Source organism: Struthio camelus, chromosome Z (genome assembly GCF_040807025.1).
Source record: "Struthio camelus isolate bStrCam1 chromosome Z, bStrCam1.hap1, whole genome shotgun sequence".
Lineage (NCBI taxonomy): Eukaryota > Metazoa > Chordata > Aves > Struthioniformes > Struthionidae > Struthio > Struthio camelus.
The window spans coordinates 83,834,121-83,851,246 of record NC_090982.1 but is presented as its reverse complement, the minus strand read 5'-3'; the positions used below and the strand labels follow the sequence as shown (position 1 = coordinate 83,851,246).

Here is a 17,126-nt window from a genome sequence, read left to right as displayed (position 1 = left end):
TATTCATAAGCGTAATTCGGTTTTGCCATCAGAAGGGTCATTTGCCTACTAATTACCACAGAAACAATGCAATGGACCACTGATTCTTCACCTGAACATGTACATTACTTTCCAATATATTCCAATACAAACACAAATATACCGTATTTTCCTATTTAAGTTGCTGGTGAAATATGTCCAGCCATGGACACGTGCTGTTCAATAAACCTCATAGTTCTCTCCTGACCTAAAGTATCAAACAAGAAAACTGCCCCTGAAGGTCTGATTTGAAAATGCCCAGAGAGCTAACTGCAGCCTCTCTTTGAAGATTGTCAATATTTAGAATTTTTTATTTCAAAAACCAAAATCTGTTCTACTAGGATTTTTGGTGGTGATGGGGAATTAGAAACAACTGCTTTGAAATAAGGTATCTCAGAGAAAGAAATTAGATCAGGGTTCATATTTTACAGTGATTTACATCTTGTGCAACCCCAGTACATTTAATGGGACTACTGAAGGTCTGTGTCAACATGGAATGTGACTCTCTATGCTTAAGTGCCATGATTCATGGACTGGGTTACAGTGGTCACTGTTTTTAGGAGAAAAACTTCATCTCTTGGGATCACAAATAGAGACGTTAGTTTTATTTCTTTGGGGATTTGTTTTCCTGTTGTTTACTTCCTTAGGAGATTATACAGCCAGTGTTTGCAAGTGAAACTAAAGGCCAAAACCAAAAGAGGCAGTATTTTACATATGATATTTTTGGAAAGTTTTAGACAGCTCTGAAGAGGTCCCCCTTTCAACTTCCCTTTGCTTGCTTGCTTGTCTTTTTTTTTTTTTTTTTAATCCTACATTGAGCTGAAATGAATACATGTGGGCTTATATTTTTCTTTACAAAGTTTACAATATTTTCTTATTATGCTGTGGATGAAATAGAGAGTTGCTACAAGGGGGTCCTACACCATTGTGCTGCTAACTACTTTTTGATGCTATTGAAGCAACAGATTATGTGCATGTATTTGAGACGTTATTGAATGAAATATTTTGGTGCCTTTTGCTGTCTCCCATAAGGACTGTAAGAATGCAATGAATATTTACAATTTCTGTTCTATTTTTATTAGAAAGCTTTAATGGCACCTTATAAACTACAAGAAGCACTTACTGTTTTGCCCCACGTATAATTTTCCTGGCTGGGACTGTAAGCTGCTGGACAGCATTTAGAAAGTATTCAGAAGAGGGAAAAATACTCTAGCAAAATTACTTCAGTTTACTAAACTCTCCCAAATTATGTGAATACTTCTAGGGGATATTTTGTAACTATGGTTTTTAAGAAGGACTCTGGCACATTTCTCATTTGAAATGCAATACGCAATGCTCACTCACACCCAGGAGCTCCAGTCCAAAAAGAAGACACCATCCCTAAAATCAGTCACATTTTGGGCAGAACCTAATGTGCGCAGGGAATTGAGACAACCAGCTCATGCTGTAAAGGCCAATTAATTTATTATGGAATATTCCAAAGCAAACCATATTCAAGTTGTGTTGGTGCAGACACACTTTCTCTTTTATACCATCCTAGCAGCTGTTGGAAGTGACATGTCCTTTTTCTAGGTGTAGCAACTACGTGGGAGTAGGATGAAATCTAATTCGGGAAACTCTAAATTAAGGCATGCTTACACTTTGTTCTCAGCCCACGCTCTTCAATTTGTTTTTGTCCAGCTCTGTCTGCTATCCATGCAAAATCTTACTTTGTCAATACTTTGAGCTTGTAATTCCTTGCCCAGAAGAGGTTATACATTTAAGGAGTACCTGAAATCACTTTATGGAGAGACTGAGAGGTAAAAAAAAAACTTGAAAGCTCTTAGTTCCCTCGTGTTCCTCCCACGACTACCCACCGCAGGACATGAGAGTTCACCCACCAAGACGAGGAATGAATCCTACGAAAGCTGGTGTGCAGAGCGACAGGGCGCACTCTCAGGGGAGTGCAGGGGCCATGAGGGCACCGCAAGGCAAGCAGGCGAGTGTTGAGACATAAGAAACTGAAGCCTCAAACAAGAGCGCCCAGCAACCTGGACAATCCAAGGGAGCATCTATAAGCTCCTTCTTAATCACCACGTCCAAACGGAAATTAGGGCAGACCGACCAGGATCCCAACCTAAGGACGATCTAGTCTGTTTTAGGTGCCTACACATACGTATCCTGCTTCCAATGTACCACTGCAGAAGACTCGAGGTGTCCCCTGAGGTGTGTATCATAGCTGATAGTTCTCAAGGGATGCTTTGGGTATGCAAGGGCGTCTCAAAGGGCAGTAGGTGACAGTACTTAGGAGATTAAATCCTGTCCCTTTTGAAACAGCCTGTCTAATGTAGTTGTCTACTTTGTGTGAGCTTAATAGCCATCAAGGTTGCTACTGACTGTCATGAGAGACGAAATACCTGGCTTACTTTTAGCCACCTACAGGGAGGCATGTGCATTTAGGTGTGTGAATCTGCAGAATCTCGCCCCAGCGAATTAACTGGAATTGTCACAGAGGAGAGAAATGGGACTGCTGTTGGCCTACAGAAGGAAATCCAGGGATTTACTCAGTTGCCTAAACATAGGAGCCTAATGGCATTTCAGACACCTTTGGTTAGCTGAGACATCCCACTGGGATATGACACAGGACCTCCTATGTCATTGCCACAGGACTTGTGGGTGCACTTACATACATCACCTGAGTACGTCCTATAAAGCCCGTAAGCTCAGATCTTAATGGGAAGTGTGACCTGGGAATCCATTGCCCTTCACAACAGAGGTAAGATATTGCAGCTATTCAGGAAAGAATTGTTTTCTCCCTCAAGTTGGAGGTAAGCTCATGCAAATCAATGCAAAAGAAGCCCTTCAAACCAAAAACAGAAGCGTGAAGCACTACCACAGCCCTTCCCACTTCAGATGCGAGAGTGTACTTGTGATCATGTTGCAGCATTTATACACTGCCTTCTCAAATACATGTAAAAAGATCTTCAAGGCTCAGTTTGAACCTCCTGCCCTCTGACAGGATGTAGGACCAGAATATGCTACTCTGCAGTCTGCTTTACTCGTCCTTTATTAATGGTTTCCCTTTCTCCCTTCTGATATCTCACAGCATGAATACAGAAGCACCAGCAGATATGTGACCTTTGCAGTGGCAAAAAGAGGAAGAGAGGAGAGGAGAGTTTGGAGGTGGGTTTGATCTCCACAAATACTGACCGTGCCGCGAAACAAACAGCTGCAACAGAAGACAAAGAAGGTCTGAGAACGGAAACCAATCTATTCTGAAAGCCAGGAGTGGTTAAATGCAGTGAAGAGCCACAGCAGCTGATAGGGGGAGCTGGGAGCGGGAGGAGGGAATGCTCTGCCATATGCATTCAGTATATTATCATTTTTCAATACATTAATAACAACCAAATCACAAAGTTTCATAACTTGTCATTTACTTTAGCGGGAAAAAGAGCTAGGATATGAATAACAGAAGCATCTCTGAACTGCAGAGACCTGCGAGGTGACCTTCCATCAAAATCTGGGGTGAGCAACTCAGCTTCTGTCTTTAGACGTTATTTGTTTCCTAGCTCACTCTTGCAAAGAAAGGACGAAAGACAACTTTACGCTGCAGGAAGATGAACACAAGGACACAAGGACTTTCTGTTTGTACTTCTCTATTCCTCTTTTTAAAATAATAACAGTGAATGGTATGATCAGAAGTGACTGGCTGGGGGATTTTTCTTTCAGTTTTTAATGCACTTCTCTCTCTCTCTGTTGAGCGAAGGAACCACACAAGTAAGTGGAAGGTTTGCAATGACAAAACTGCATGGGGAAAGCAGCCAAACTGATCGCCCACCAATCAGTTTGACATAAGCACTGCCAAATAAATGCCTTCTTAAGTCCACAATCGAGAAAAGAGAACAGCACATCATATTCTCTGAAACTAGTTTAATTTCTTGCTATCTTTGGGACTCCTTGTAATAATTGTTTGCATTTAAGATATAGATAGGATTTTTCACTTAGCCATCCCTTGACGTTTTATAGCACTTTTGGTTAGCAGATCTTAGAAACCTCATGAGTGTCAAGATCTTTCTTTGATACCATTTAGGTGGGGGAATGAAGTGTAGAACGATGATGTCATTTGGCCAACGTCATCCAGCCATTCAGGGGCTATGCCAAGAATCCCACTCAGACCTCCCAAATTCTAGACCCTTCTTTTGCAAAGACTGCTATCACTTTTGCAAAGACTGCTTTCACTAGTAAAGCATAAACTGCCCTGTATCAGGGCATAAGCCAAACATTGATAAGAAGCAGTGGATAAGAAGCTATTTTTCTTATGAGCAAATTATAACTACCATAATTGTCTACTACATGGTTTCTTGTGTGTTCATTGGCAGCATCTGGTGTTGGCTGCAGTCACTTCTGGGAAGCTAGTAATAGGACAGTAATAAGACTTTGACCGGTGTAACAGTTCCTATGTTCCAATATTTAATATCTCAAGGGTTAAAAAACAACTCATTTACTCACTATTATTATCTGGAAAGCCCTCCTGAGTGAATGAAGGCCAGCTTTTGTTGAATTTAAGCTTTCATTAGCAGTAACAGAAAAGGGTTTAAATCCTTATGTCCTTATTTTAAATCATAACTTTCTTGTCCTTATTTTAAATCATAACTTTCTGAGTATGAATTCATTCATTTAATGGTGAAAGAAAATCATTCTTGTTTCTCTGCCACCGCTTCAAACTCCTTCCTCTAGGTGCAGCAGGGGCTTAGCTGGGAATCATGATGCAGTGGTCCTGAAGCACCTCCCAGACCATGGAAGATGTTCTCCACCTCCCAGGATGGCACTAGCACTTCACAGGATTGGCCCATCAACATCTGCACCACCACAGGGTAAAACCTCATGTTACTGTTACCTCTTAGTAAATTGTTTCCATAGTAAATTAGTAAAGAGACGCACCTGTGTCAGAAAAGCAGTTGGCAATGAGAAAGCATCTAAACCCATAAACAAGTTTGGAGGATGGGTGTTTGTCTCTATGAGCATGTTAGCATCTCCAAGATATCAACTCCCTAAACTACTTTGGATGAGAGGTGGTGATGCTTCTTCATACCCTTATGTGACTTCAAGTTGGCCAATGAATCTCACTAGCTTTCTCCATTTTTCCCCGATGTGGAAAGGCGTTTAGTGAGAGAAGAGTACAATCTCAGTGTGTAAAACACAGCTTAACAACAAAGAAAATTTAGAAGCTCTTCAGGAAAGTAAAAAAAAAAAAGATTTTAGGGACACAAAGATGAAGAAGTTTTCATATATCTCTGTGTTTCTCACAATTTATCAGACCATGGTAGGTTCTAGCAAAAAGGAGAAAATAAACGTCACTTCAGAGCTAAGATTCCACAGGTCACCCTAAAGGCTTCAGCTGTTTATTTCCTGCTGGAGAGAGCCCTCAGGCGTTTTCTGTACCTGTGCTGCGAGTGAAGCTCCCATTGACGTCAGTGGGAGTCTGTCATGCAGAAGAGAAAACTGCACTAAAAGGGCCCTGCTTAATGGGACGGTGAACTTTTACAGGGGGGAAGGCTGTGTGGACTCCAAAGGTGCAAGGTTTCCTCTGTATCCATGATCCAGAGCAGTGTACAGTGAATTTCCTCACGGCAACCTTTGCACAGAAGACTCAGTCACAACAAGATTTGCATCTCCAAGGGAAGCAACAAGTTACTGCTCACCTCAACCACCATATTATGGTCGCCCAGGAAAGAGCTGCTACAGACAGAATATCCACCACTGGCTGAGACAGTGCACAAACCGTCATGCTAGCAACAGCTGGATGTGGCAAGAGTATCGTGTCTCTCATAATCGGGGAGGATCAGATTTCTCTGCTGCAGCAAGTGGGAACTGAGGAATGGCTAAACAGCCTCTGCTACAGTATTGCAGGAGTCTGCAAATTGCATAGCTGAAGAATCAAAAAGAGCCGCGTAGTAATGACAATACCACTTTTCCCCGTGACATCTGGTTCCATCATCACTGCTCTCCCCATCAGGCTGCAAATGTATGGTCATATATGCCACATACTGCTATCCTCAGGATCAGCGGTGCAGAGACCCAAGCTGTGCATGTCTTCTGCAACAACACAGCTTTACACAGCACCTCTACTTCACAGAGCTTCTGAAACTTCAATTTAGGCAAACCAGTGAGGTACGGCAGGATCACTCTGCCACTGCCGAGGTGGAAAGCAGCAGCTGTTGGACAGTCAAGAGTAACCATCCAGGAAGGTGACGGCCAAGAAAGTGCGGCCCTGAGAACAGGTAGCTGGCAGGGACAGACTTTCTGTTTGACCGTCCATGAGCCATTCATCCTCTCTGTGACTCTACAAAGAGGGACAGCAATAAGCTCACTCTTCTTAGGAGTCCCCTAGCTACACACTGATGCACTAAAAAGCTCATCAGCTTAAGTGATCCAAAGTCATCTAACAAAGTGAATCCAAGCCATCTCACAGTGGGCACCTGATTGAGGCAAGCTGCAAATGCCCCTGTCCTCCCTCTGCTGTCGCTAGAAGACAGCAACAGATTTTGGTGGGCTGAGTAGCCTTCCAGAGCAACCCATCTCTTCTCATTGACGAGAGAGGGGGGTTATGATGCTGAGGCCCCTGAGCTGAGCACCACAGTTACCCACCTCAGACGTGGGCTTAAGCATTGTTCCAAGTGGCTTGGAGCACACCTCTAGCGTGATGACAGGCTCGTCATCTTGAGCGACAGGGCTAGGCTCCAGGAATTTGGATACACCACACAGGAGTGTACTATTAACAGGATCCACAACAGGCACAGTTCTAAACCAAATAACACCCAGTGATGAAGTGAATTTGGAGCAGCGCCAGAAAGACTACAGGGCAGGAAGAAATGAAAGATGAAAGTGTTCTTAACACTGTGTCTCCACATTCTCAATAAGGATTTTCTCAAGTGCTTTTGCTTTATAAGTGCTTTGTGATGCACAGCATTTTTTCCAGATCTGTCCTTCATCTGACCATTGCTTACATGGAAAGAATCAAATTGCTGTGGCAGCTGGATTAATCCTTTCAAAAAGGCTCATTCTACTTTCAGGTGTAAGGCATGGTAATTCCTTCAAAGACTGTGAGACTGCAGGGAGTGTACACCAGTGTAACTCAGAACAAGGTTGGCCCACCTTTACCCACACCCGGGCCCATAACGAAATGGGAATGATGTTGTCAGGTCCTCCTTTCAAAATATTAAACAGTACATCAACATGGGAACACAGCTCAAGCAGTACCTAACTCATAAATGACGCGGAACAAGTACTACCACGAAACAAGTCTCTGTCCTATAAATGGAGGGCCATGCTCCACAGCTCCCAGGTGTCCCACAGTGGCATGCATCTTTCCTCAGGCATCTAAAAATTAGATGCTTGAATCTGAATGAGTCACCATAGGTTTCCTCGACAGTCAACGGAGAGGAACAGGTACCCCGGAGGACAATTCACGTCATTCTGAAACAGGCATCTAAGGCATGTCAAATGGATTGCTCTCTGGAGACACCTATTTCTTGCTGTTGACTAAAAAGGGAGCCTAGGGTGACCAGTTCGGCCTTAGGCATCTAACTTTAGATATCTAAAGTTATGTGAAATGAATCACACCCCTAGAGGGACTAGTCGATCATCTATCTTTTATATGTCACAGAGCTTTAATTTTTACCCACTCACTCTTTTGTTGAGCCAAATAACTTTTGTCTAAAATGCTTCCTCCAGAGAGGCCTTCAGTCTTGAAGTCTTCAAAAGATGGAATACATCACTCCCCCGGCCCCTTGTTTTAACGGTTAACCACTATCACTGTAAAAAAACACTTCTGGTTCCAATTTGCCCTTGGTCAAAACTGCGCTTCCCTCTGCTGTACCGAAGAGCTGGTGGTATTTCTTCTCTGGAAGCACTGATGCACTGGGTATCAAGTCACCAGACCTGAAAGCCAAATGGTCCAGCCTGTCTCCCCCCTTTCCACTCTACAGTGACTGCTTCCAGCTGGACACTAGTACATACAGAGGGTGCATGCACCCAGCTGAAAGACGTTTCTCATTATCCACCCTGCATTCACACCTGGGGAGAAGGGTAGCTGTTCAGCACATCAAAAATAAAGCTCTCAGTAGAAATTTTTACCCACCTAGTAGAAAACTCAGTTCATTTTTATGTTGAACTATAGCATTCTGTAATAATACTCATGTCTTTCCGTCCCCCAGTATCCTAGGGATCTGAAACAACGCTGCGTGCATTAATAAATTATGTCTCAGCATCTCTTTAAACAAATATTGCTACATATTCTTCGAGAACAGAGAAACTAAAGGGCAGAGAGGACAAGTAACTGCCTCGGCTCCAGAGCAGAGCTGGGAGCAGATCTCTACTTTCCTCATTTATGATACTATCTTTTTAAGCACTGGATTTCACTTAGCATTCTGCCAACTTCAGGCACATCCTTTTTTCTTTCCTACTGCAATGGGACAAACATGGGTTGGAGAAGAGAAATTTTATCTTCAGTGCTCGGTTTCCAACAACCCAGGAACATCTTTTTGTTCTCTATCAAGCCCAAGACAAAAGGGTTCCAGTCTCTCTGCCTTGGACTCCATGGCACTACAACACGCATGTGTTACAACACGGTCAACTATTTACAATCATCGCCCGAGATAAGTTTTAGCTTTTTCCTTCTACCTTCAGTAACCACAAACAAATCTATATATTTGGTGAAAGACACTGGCAGATATTACCTGGGCAGTGCGGCGTGCAGTTATCCAATTCACTAGCAAAAATGCAGGGGGCTGTGCGAATAAGAGATGTGTTTGAAACAGCCTTTCGACACAAGTGTCTATGTTCTGTTTATTCTATTGTCTGTTAGTATTATCATAGACCAGGAGCCTATTGCACTGTGCACTGCACAACAAAATAACAGAAATGATTTCCAGGTTTCTATTTTCATAGGGCTGTATCTACCACAGCCAAAATGAAAGAATATCCTCGAAAATACCTCCATATAAAAATCCCACGGTTATATATAGAAGCTAAGTGGAGTTAATCATATCACGTAGACAACAAGTTTCCATGATCAGCTTCCAGATACACCTAATGACAACAGTGTTCCTGCCAGTTTTAACGTTTCTTGAGCTATTTTGTAATGGACATTAACAGGAGAGACATCCTTAAGCATAAACGTCTCTCCAGGTCTTCGTTTCTCTTATCTTCATCTTACAGTGCTCTCTTCATCTCCTATTTATTGCAGCTGTGTGCTTTGTTATGCCTACTTCAGGCTGCTTGCTCTTCAAGGAAGAACTATACAACTTTAACACATGTTGCTTTCACCGAGCTTGTTTACAGTAGAATATTCCACTATAAATGGTCTCCAGCCACAGTCTGGACTATATGGTGGCCTAAGAACTTTGTGATCAGAAAGTCAGTGTAAGGAGATAGCAGAAGGAGTAGTAGAAGATATATAAATGCCCTGACCCATACATCCACACACACATTATTATTATTACATACACCATATTTTGGTTTTGAGGATACGGCTTAAATGGAGGGTGACTTTGTCAAGCATCTGCAACCCAGAGCTGGAACCTCAAAAGGTTTGCTTTTATACCAACCATGCCACAGCCTGACCCTCAAACCCCATGTAAATTACTTTTTCCAAACTACCCAACCAAAACCTAGATTTAGAAATGTCCACATACCTTCCCACAGTGTTTTGTGTGCTTTAGATGAAGGTCATAATAAAAGTACTGGTTTTATTATTCTACAGTTTCAGCAGATGGTCTGAACTATTAAGAATCAATTTGAGCCTATTCAGAATGTCATCTATTCTATTTCCAGACAATATCGCAGTAGTTCAACCTCATTACTTACCTGTCACTATGAGAAGTAGCTAAACCTTCATCCATCATGTTCTGCTACTTTTTACCTAGAATTCTTGACCTATTTTTCCTAGAATTTATGCTGCTAAATTATTCCTCTCCTTGACGTTCTATACGAATGTGGGCATCCATTCCCCTATTCCCATCCCACCCCCCCCCCCAAAAAAAAGAAAAGTATAAGAATATCTTGTCTTTACCTAGCACATTTTCCTAGGAATCTCAAAGTACATCACAAAGGAGGAATGTACTATTATATCCATTATTCAGATGAGACATCGAGGGTTTCCAGTGATTTGCTTACATCATCTAACAAATTTTGTGATCTTTGAAGGTAAATAGAAACATCAATACTGACACAGCACAAGCTTCATTTTTGAAATCATATAGGCTCCCAGAATTTCCAAGATTACTCCCAACTCTTTTTTCCAGGTGCCACTCCAGATTCTTAAGCCAATTATTTTTTAAAATAATCTCCCAATAAATATTTCCAAATGATGCCTTGGCTCAAAGTTATCTGACCTTGAAAAATATAAAATAATACTTCTGCAAATTTTGTTCTCTGACTTTCAAACTCTTCATGAGTTTTTTTTAGAGTATATATTCTATTTCGTTCAAGGAATGAAGAGTGCTTCATGCTGCATCTTCATTAGCAAAGTCCTTAGTAACTATTCCTAAGTTCTCAAAAACCCAGTCTGAACTTTGGAGGCCCTGTTTTGAGATTCAGATTCATATGCCAAGATGAATCTTATCAAAGGATGAAATGAAGTCCTATCTCTCAAGGTTTCCCAATCTTGAAAATGAACAATCTTTTTTTTTTTTCCCCAAAGAATCTACTTGAATTTCTCTTTTATAAAATTAGCTACAAACTAGATAACTGCCATTTGACCACCTATGAACAGGATTTAAAACTTCAAGGCCTATCTAGGCTTTTATCAATCATATCTATATAATACTTAATCATATCTTTCCTATTTAAACAAGACTATCGCCAGTACCCAAGACTAGCATACTTATTCATGCTCAAGGACAGATGAAAAGTAATCTCCCAAGCTAAAGTCATCCAACATAGCCATTTCGTGTGACTGCAACTCTGCTATATTTTAATTATTTCATAAATTTAGAGTGAAATGGAAAATTGTGATTGAGACCCATATTTGAATCATATTTGGAAAAATATGTAATACACATCATCTATCTATTTTTATATGACAATGCAGAAAGAGAGACTAAAAAAATAGATGCTTCAAATTCTTTGGATGAAAAGCACTGAAGAGATGTATTTGTAGACCTCTAATACAGCTGTCACTTTGGGGGAACGTGACTTCTTTCCCCGCACAGAGAATACTTGGAAACATAAGAAGGATCAACCAATATCCTTAGCTATTTGAAGAAGAGACAGGATTAAAAGAGAAAAAAAGGATTCTTTTTCTGCTATGTGCCACTACAAATGTCTACGTAGAAGGTCTATGCTCCAGCCAAGGCAAGCAATGATTAATGCAAAGCAGATATGGCTTGCTTGGAGAGAAGGGGGAGCCCACAAAACTGAGCACTGCATGATGCCTTCGTTAACAACAAAAAAAGGAAAAGACAGAGCACTTTCCTGGAAAAAAAAAATGGACTGAAGCTGTTTGAACATCCAACAGGCAGGCTTCTGAGCCTTTCTCCTGCAGTGTTTGATGGACTACATGGGAGGCAAGAACTACCCTGGGTAGAGACCTGCTGCGAAGACGGCCCTCTATGGCAGTCTGTGGTTCTTCAAATCACTGAGTCACCTGCTTTGGAGAGGACCTTGCACTTGACCACTTAATCCACTCCCTGAAGTGGCGATTTTAGCCAGTTTTACCGCTAACATCCTTGAAACGCTGCGGCGAGAGTATGTCACGCACCGGAGGAGGTATCTCCCAACTTGACAGCTGGTTCTATTGCTTGTAAGATCTTAAGAGCTGTAAATGTTTAACTAATATTTACTCTGTTTCAGCTTATGGGCTGGATTTTTTCTTTTGTTGCCAGCTGGAGGGGCAGTGCAGCAGTGGAAAGCACAGGAGAAATTTGGGCTGGCTTGGCCAGAATCCTGTCTGGAATCCCCTGAGGAGAACACGTTGCCATGGCAGCTTTGCTATTCTTTCAACTGGCACAATAGCTGCGGTTCTTACATTACGCCAGCTCTGCTGGTCTGTGAAGGTGAGCAGCCTTCTCTGGGTAATTAGAAAAGTACCTGCTTCCTCACACAATTCTGCTACTCATCCTTCCATCTGCCTAAGATACACAAAGATTTTGTTATCCTTTCTGCAGGAGATGACCCGCAATAGCCATCAGGCTGTTCATCTCTCAGGATTATAACAAAGAGCGCGGGCATATAATACGCTGCAGTTTTTACTGAAGGACTGTAGCTGACCCAGTAAGTTACCTAGAAGAAATGAGACAGTGATATACTTAAATGTTTGACCTGATCTTTGCAATGGAATTCATCCTCTTCTAGGTTTTTTGGGCTTTGTCCAGTATCTACGGCCAGTTAAGTGCATCCAATATCCGCCAGTGCACTGAGCAAAAAGACACCTAAGCTAGTCAATGGGGAAGCTGTAAGAGCTTCCATCTTCTCGGAAATCCTACCAAAAAAAGAAACAAAACAACCTTTTTCAGGTCTCAATCACTGGAGAGCCCCCCAGTTGAGATTTATTGCCTGCGATCTTCTCCTGAAGTAAGCAGACATCAGTCTTTCTTTGGAAGAAAGGAGCAGGCTTCTTGCTTTGAAAACACAGCCAAAAGAAGAGGTGACAGCCCTTCAGCTCTTGCACAAGGCTTGCTGGCTAGATCACACAGGAGAAGAGTAAGAGCTGAAGCTCTTTGTCTCAAATCCATGTGGTACTCCTGACAGGAGAAAGCCCTAAGGTCACCAACAATTCGGAGCAGCAGACATTCAGCCATCTAGCTGGACAAAACTGTGCCAGGTGCTCTTGATGGGATCATAACATGAATTGCTATTGCACAGCTAACTGAAAATGCCCATGTCCTTTATCAGACACAGCCTCAGCTGCATCCTCTTCCTTGAGCTAGATACAAAGCACATCAGATTGGAGGTTGCATCAACCTATGCACAGATAGCAGCATCTGCATCTGCTCTGTCTTCTCAAGGTAATAGCTGTTATAAAAGAAGGTCGGAACAAGTATGGTTTAGTTAGTTAGACACAGTTCTCACCATTCTGGAGATGATACAGCTAACATAACCATCTCACAGGGCAGTTCCGAATTGTGAACATACGATTAAGAGCTTTGAGGTCTCTACGTTAAGAGTAGATATAGAACTGTTGCTATGATTTACTTCATGCATGCCCACACTTCAACCCAGAACACTTCTGTATGATCAAAAGGAAAAACAGTTTAAATCTAAAAAGGGTAGAAACTGGTAACCAATTCCTAGGCTTCTCAAGGAGACTCTCAAATGACATGAAATCCTTAATTGCACTGAATGAGAAAGACATTTGAAACGGAGTTACTTGTCTCCTCTCAAAAACCTGAAGAGAAGTTAATTCTTTACCTTGTTCCTGCCACCTCTAGAAATAAAACTTGTTAAAGTATAAAAATGGACTAACCTTTACTAACACCAAGTGCACTTTTTAAGCACCTACTTTAAAAGGACAAGTTGTTTTTGTAACTGATACGATATTATGAAACTTTAGACATTTCTTTCACAACTGACAAGGAACTGAACGCATTAGACAGGCCTGTTTCACATCAGAAGCCACAAAGGCTCCAAAGTCCATATTCCTCTGGATTTTTCTCTGAACTCTATTGTTTGCGGTTAAAAAACCAAAAGGGTCTGACCCATTTTAAAAGAAGGAAATCGTATTTCTTAGGCTGCAAATGATACTCACTGCTAGCAGAAAAACAAATGGAGCTTAATCTTCCTGAAGAAAGGAAATGTACCAGGTCAAAGTCACAACACACATAATCCCCCAAAGAAAGCAAGGAAAAAATAAAATACATCAGGTCCAGGCTCGTGGTGCAGAACCACATAGCACTGGCAATGGTTACAAATGACTCTGACAAACACAGCAGATTTCCACGTAACAATTAAAGCAGTGAGATATTTTTGGTGGGAGGTTAGCATTACTTTTTGGCAAGGCAGAATTGAACCTTTATTCTCAAATATCACTTCATGGTGGGAAGTGTTACACACAGTAATGAAAAATAATAATCTATCTTCAAAGTCTTTTTGAAAGGTCCGGTTCATTCCAATTCCTCAGGGCAACGCAGGATAAAGCTAAGTGCAATTGTTTCCATTTCACAGAGGGGGAAAGATGAGGCAACAAAGTGAAGGATTAGATTTTGGAGGGGTGACTTCCCTTCTGGACGTTCAGATTGCAGTCACAGGCAAACCTTCTTTTTGCATTTGCGCTAGCCTTGAGGGTAAACATTTCTGTCATTTTTACAGATGCAGCAAATGGGATCACTGCATCTTGCAATTTGCTGTGCAGCATCAGTGCACCAACTGGCCTGAGCATCAGGGAAGTAAGCCCACAAATTTGGCTGAATCTCTGGCCTTTTGCTAAGCATACAGAGATCTTGTTACTCAGAATAATTATGGAGTTAACCTCTTTGCAGGGAGAAGAAGAAATTACAGGAGCCAATTCTCTGCCAAGCATTAGCATATGAACTCAAGATATCCTGGGTCTCTCTCCTGCTCAGATCACTAGGTTTCCTCTAACTTCCAGTAATTCCCACTGCAAGCGGATTTAGCAATAACGAAGACTCATACTCAAGCAGGGATTTTGCTCCCACAGGTGAAGGAAAGAGAGACAAAGACTCTTAGCACGACTACAGACAATCTAGTACTGAACTTGTGGACTGCTCATTTTCCCTCAGAAACTCAAGTTAATCACTTTCCCTTTTCTTGGCACTCCGCAATGAGTTGCTCTCTAAGGCACTGACCCTGTTACTACTGACTACCAAGCCTAACACTTATTATCATGATAAGTCTCATTGGTTAAAGCAGCCTCCTCCTAATGGTTTTCACATACACTTTACAGCCTGGCATAATTCACCACTGTCTTTTCCCAATGCAAAAGAACAGTGAAAAGCTGACATTTTAATTGCACAGCGTGTATATTTTCTGGAGTACCAATATTTCCAAGATGTAGGGCACTGGTAAGTAGAACCCCAATTTGCATTGGCCAAACTGAGGCTGAGGGAGTATTGAAGTAGCTCTCCCTGGTGATCACAGATCAAAGGTAAGACTAGACTGTCCTCATCTAGTCGTACCTCCAGCACATTACAGGCGACAGTTACCCTAGTTACCCCTCACATGGAGTCCAGCAAAGTTTAACTAAAACACATAATCTGCAAAAGCCTCCTATCATATCCAAAGCCAGCAAATCCTCAGGAACCGAAATTTGGCTCAATCTTTCAAATGTTTGCCCCTTAATTGCAATTTGTACTTGTCTGGTTTTAATTTCTGGTCATAGATTTTGTTTTTTTTCTCATTGTGGTGGGTACTTTCCATGGGTAATTTCTTTGTATACAGAACTCTATGACTTGTGTTTTATCGCCTGATTCTCTGCGTTGCCTGGCAAGTCAATCTGTTTCAGTGTCTGTCGTCATGAAAAAGCAATCTGTCCAGGAGAAGAAATTACAAAAAGGATGTGAAATCATGACAGTCCGGGTAATTTCCTTTCCAACTATAGCTCTGTTGACATTAACTACAACATTAGCAGTTATGAATTAGGTTTGTCATGCATACTCCATGCAAAGAAGAAAACAAATGGAAAAGTTAAATATTTGCTCTCTGGCAGCTTGCTCTTTTGCAAGTATATTTTTTAACTGAAGTTCTCCAAAACCACCCCAAACCATTTTGCCAAAGGAGCTGCTATTTGCAAGATCTGGAGACTGTGTTTGTTTAAGCATGTTTGTGGAGCCAAATGAAAATAAAAAGAAAATACATAAAAATAAATAAATAAAAAATTCTTGCACCCATTCCTCATCCATTATTTTATTAATCATAATTGCAAGGTTAAAAAAATACCTACTCCATTAACTTCCAAGGCATCAGGACTCCACAAATCACTTTGTACTTAGTGATTACTTAGTGTAATCACTTCTGCTAACTTTCAGTGCCTACTGATACTGCCTGGTGCCCTGCAAAGTAGACGGGACTGTGAGTTTTTTATATGGCTACTTGGGAAAATCATGATTTTGGCTATTAAAAATACCATAGTCTCATGTCAGTTCAACCTTTCAGATACATACTTGAGGTGACTGAATGATAAACAAAAGATCACTTGGAAATTTTGATGCTGCCTTACACCGTCTGCTTCCTTTTTAGGAGGAGGAAGAGAGAAGATGTATGGTTGATTGGGCAAAAAAGTATCAATTAAAAAAAAAAGAAGAAACAAAAGGTCAGTCCTTCAGTCTTCACTTTCTTATGTAGATACCAATAATCAGACTTTCACTTGTAGAGAGAGGTGCCAAAATAAACATGACTTACTCTCAGAGCATCCATTAACTTCATTTTGGGAACTCAGTGTGCTAAGGATCTCTGTAAGTAAGTTTACTTTCAAGTGCCTAAAAAGGCTTGAAGTGACTGGCTAGGAAACAGTCATCCTGATTTGGACATTTCTGGCAAGGCAGAAGTACGAGGATAATGGGATGTCTGAAATTGATTCATTTCCTGACTAGATCAAATTCCAGACTGATTTAATAGAACTGGCCAAAGCACAGAGAAAGGAACTAATGTGGTACTGTTCGCTGTGGATAGCATAAGAAATAATGTAATTAAACTGGAGTGAAGGAAATTTAGACTAGACATCAAGACAAACATGCAAACTGTAAGGACAGTTGCATGTTAGTGCAGATCACCTGAGGAGGGATCCAGGGACCTCTCAAGCTCAGATCCTGGCCTGGTAAGACATCCGTCTCAGAGGGATGCAGCAGCCTTTCATAAGGGGGGAGAGGCAGGAGTGGGGTTGTGCTGCCCTCCCTGAGAAGCCCCACTGTGATCAGCAGCAACTGAGATACTGGGACAGATGCTGGGCCTGCAGAACCTGTTTCCGGACCTGGAGGAACAGCTTGGCAGCAACAATTCATAGATCTACAGAGAAAATGTACTGTAAAGGTGATCAGCGCCAGCCCCAGACCAGTGCCTCACTCCAGACGGCCAGACCTGCGCTACTTCTACGGTGCTGTATTCTTAGACATTGAGGATGTGATTTTTGCACCTAATTTAGAAGACTATTGACCTACTCGCTCCGAGTCCCCTTT

At 41.6% G+C, this 17,126-nt stretch overlaps 1 protein-coding gene and 1 long non-coding RNA gene across 11 annotated transcripts in view; one reads left to right on the top strand and one right to left on the bottom strand.

Annotated features, from left to right (window-relative positions):
- The window catches only part of LOC138060854 (SET-binding protein-like), a 267,800-nt gene that overhangs the window by 100,585 nt on the left and 150,089 nt on the right, over nucleotides 1-17,126 (bottom strand). The gene's annotated exons all lie outside the window — the stretch shown is intronic.
- Nucleotides 2,905-4,870, top strand: LOC138064567 (uncharacterized). Of its 2 annotated transcripts, XR_011137828.1 has the most exons (4): nucleotides 2,905-2,969; nucleotides 3,104-3,180; nucleotides 3,440-3,522; nucleotides 4,735-4,870. It is a non-coding gene; the product is annotated as an uncharacterized lncRNA (long non-coding RNA). The 2 variants fall into 2 exon arrangements; XR_011137827.1 differs by having other exon boundaries at nucleotides 2,926-3,180.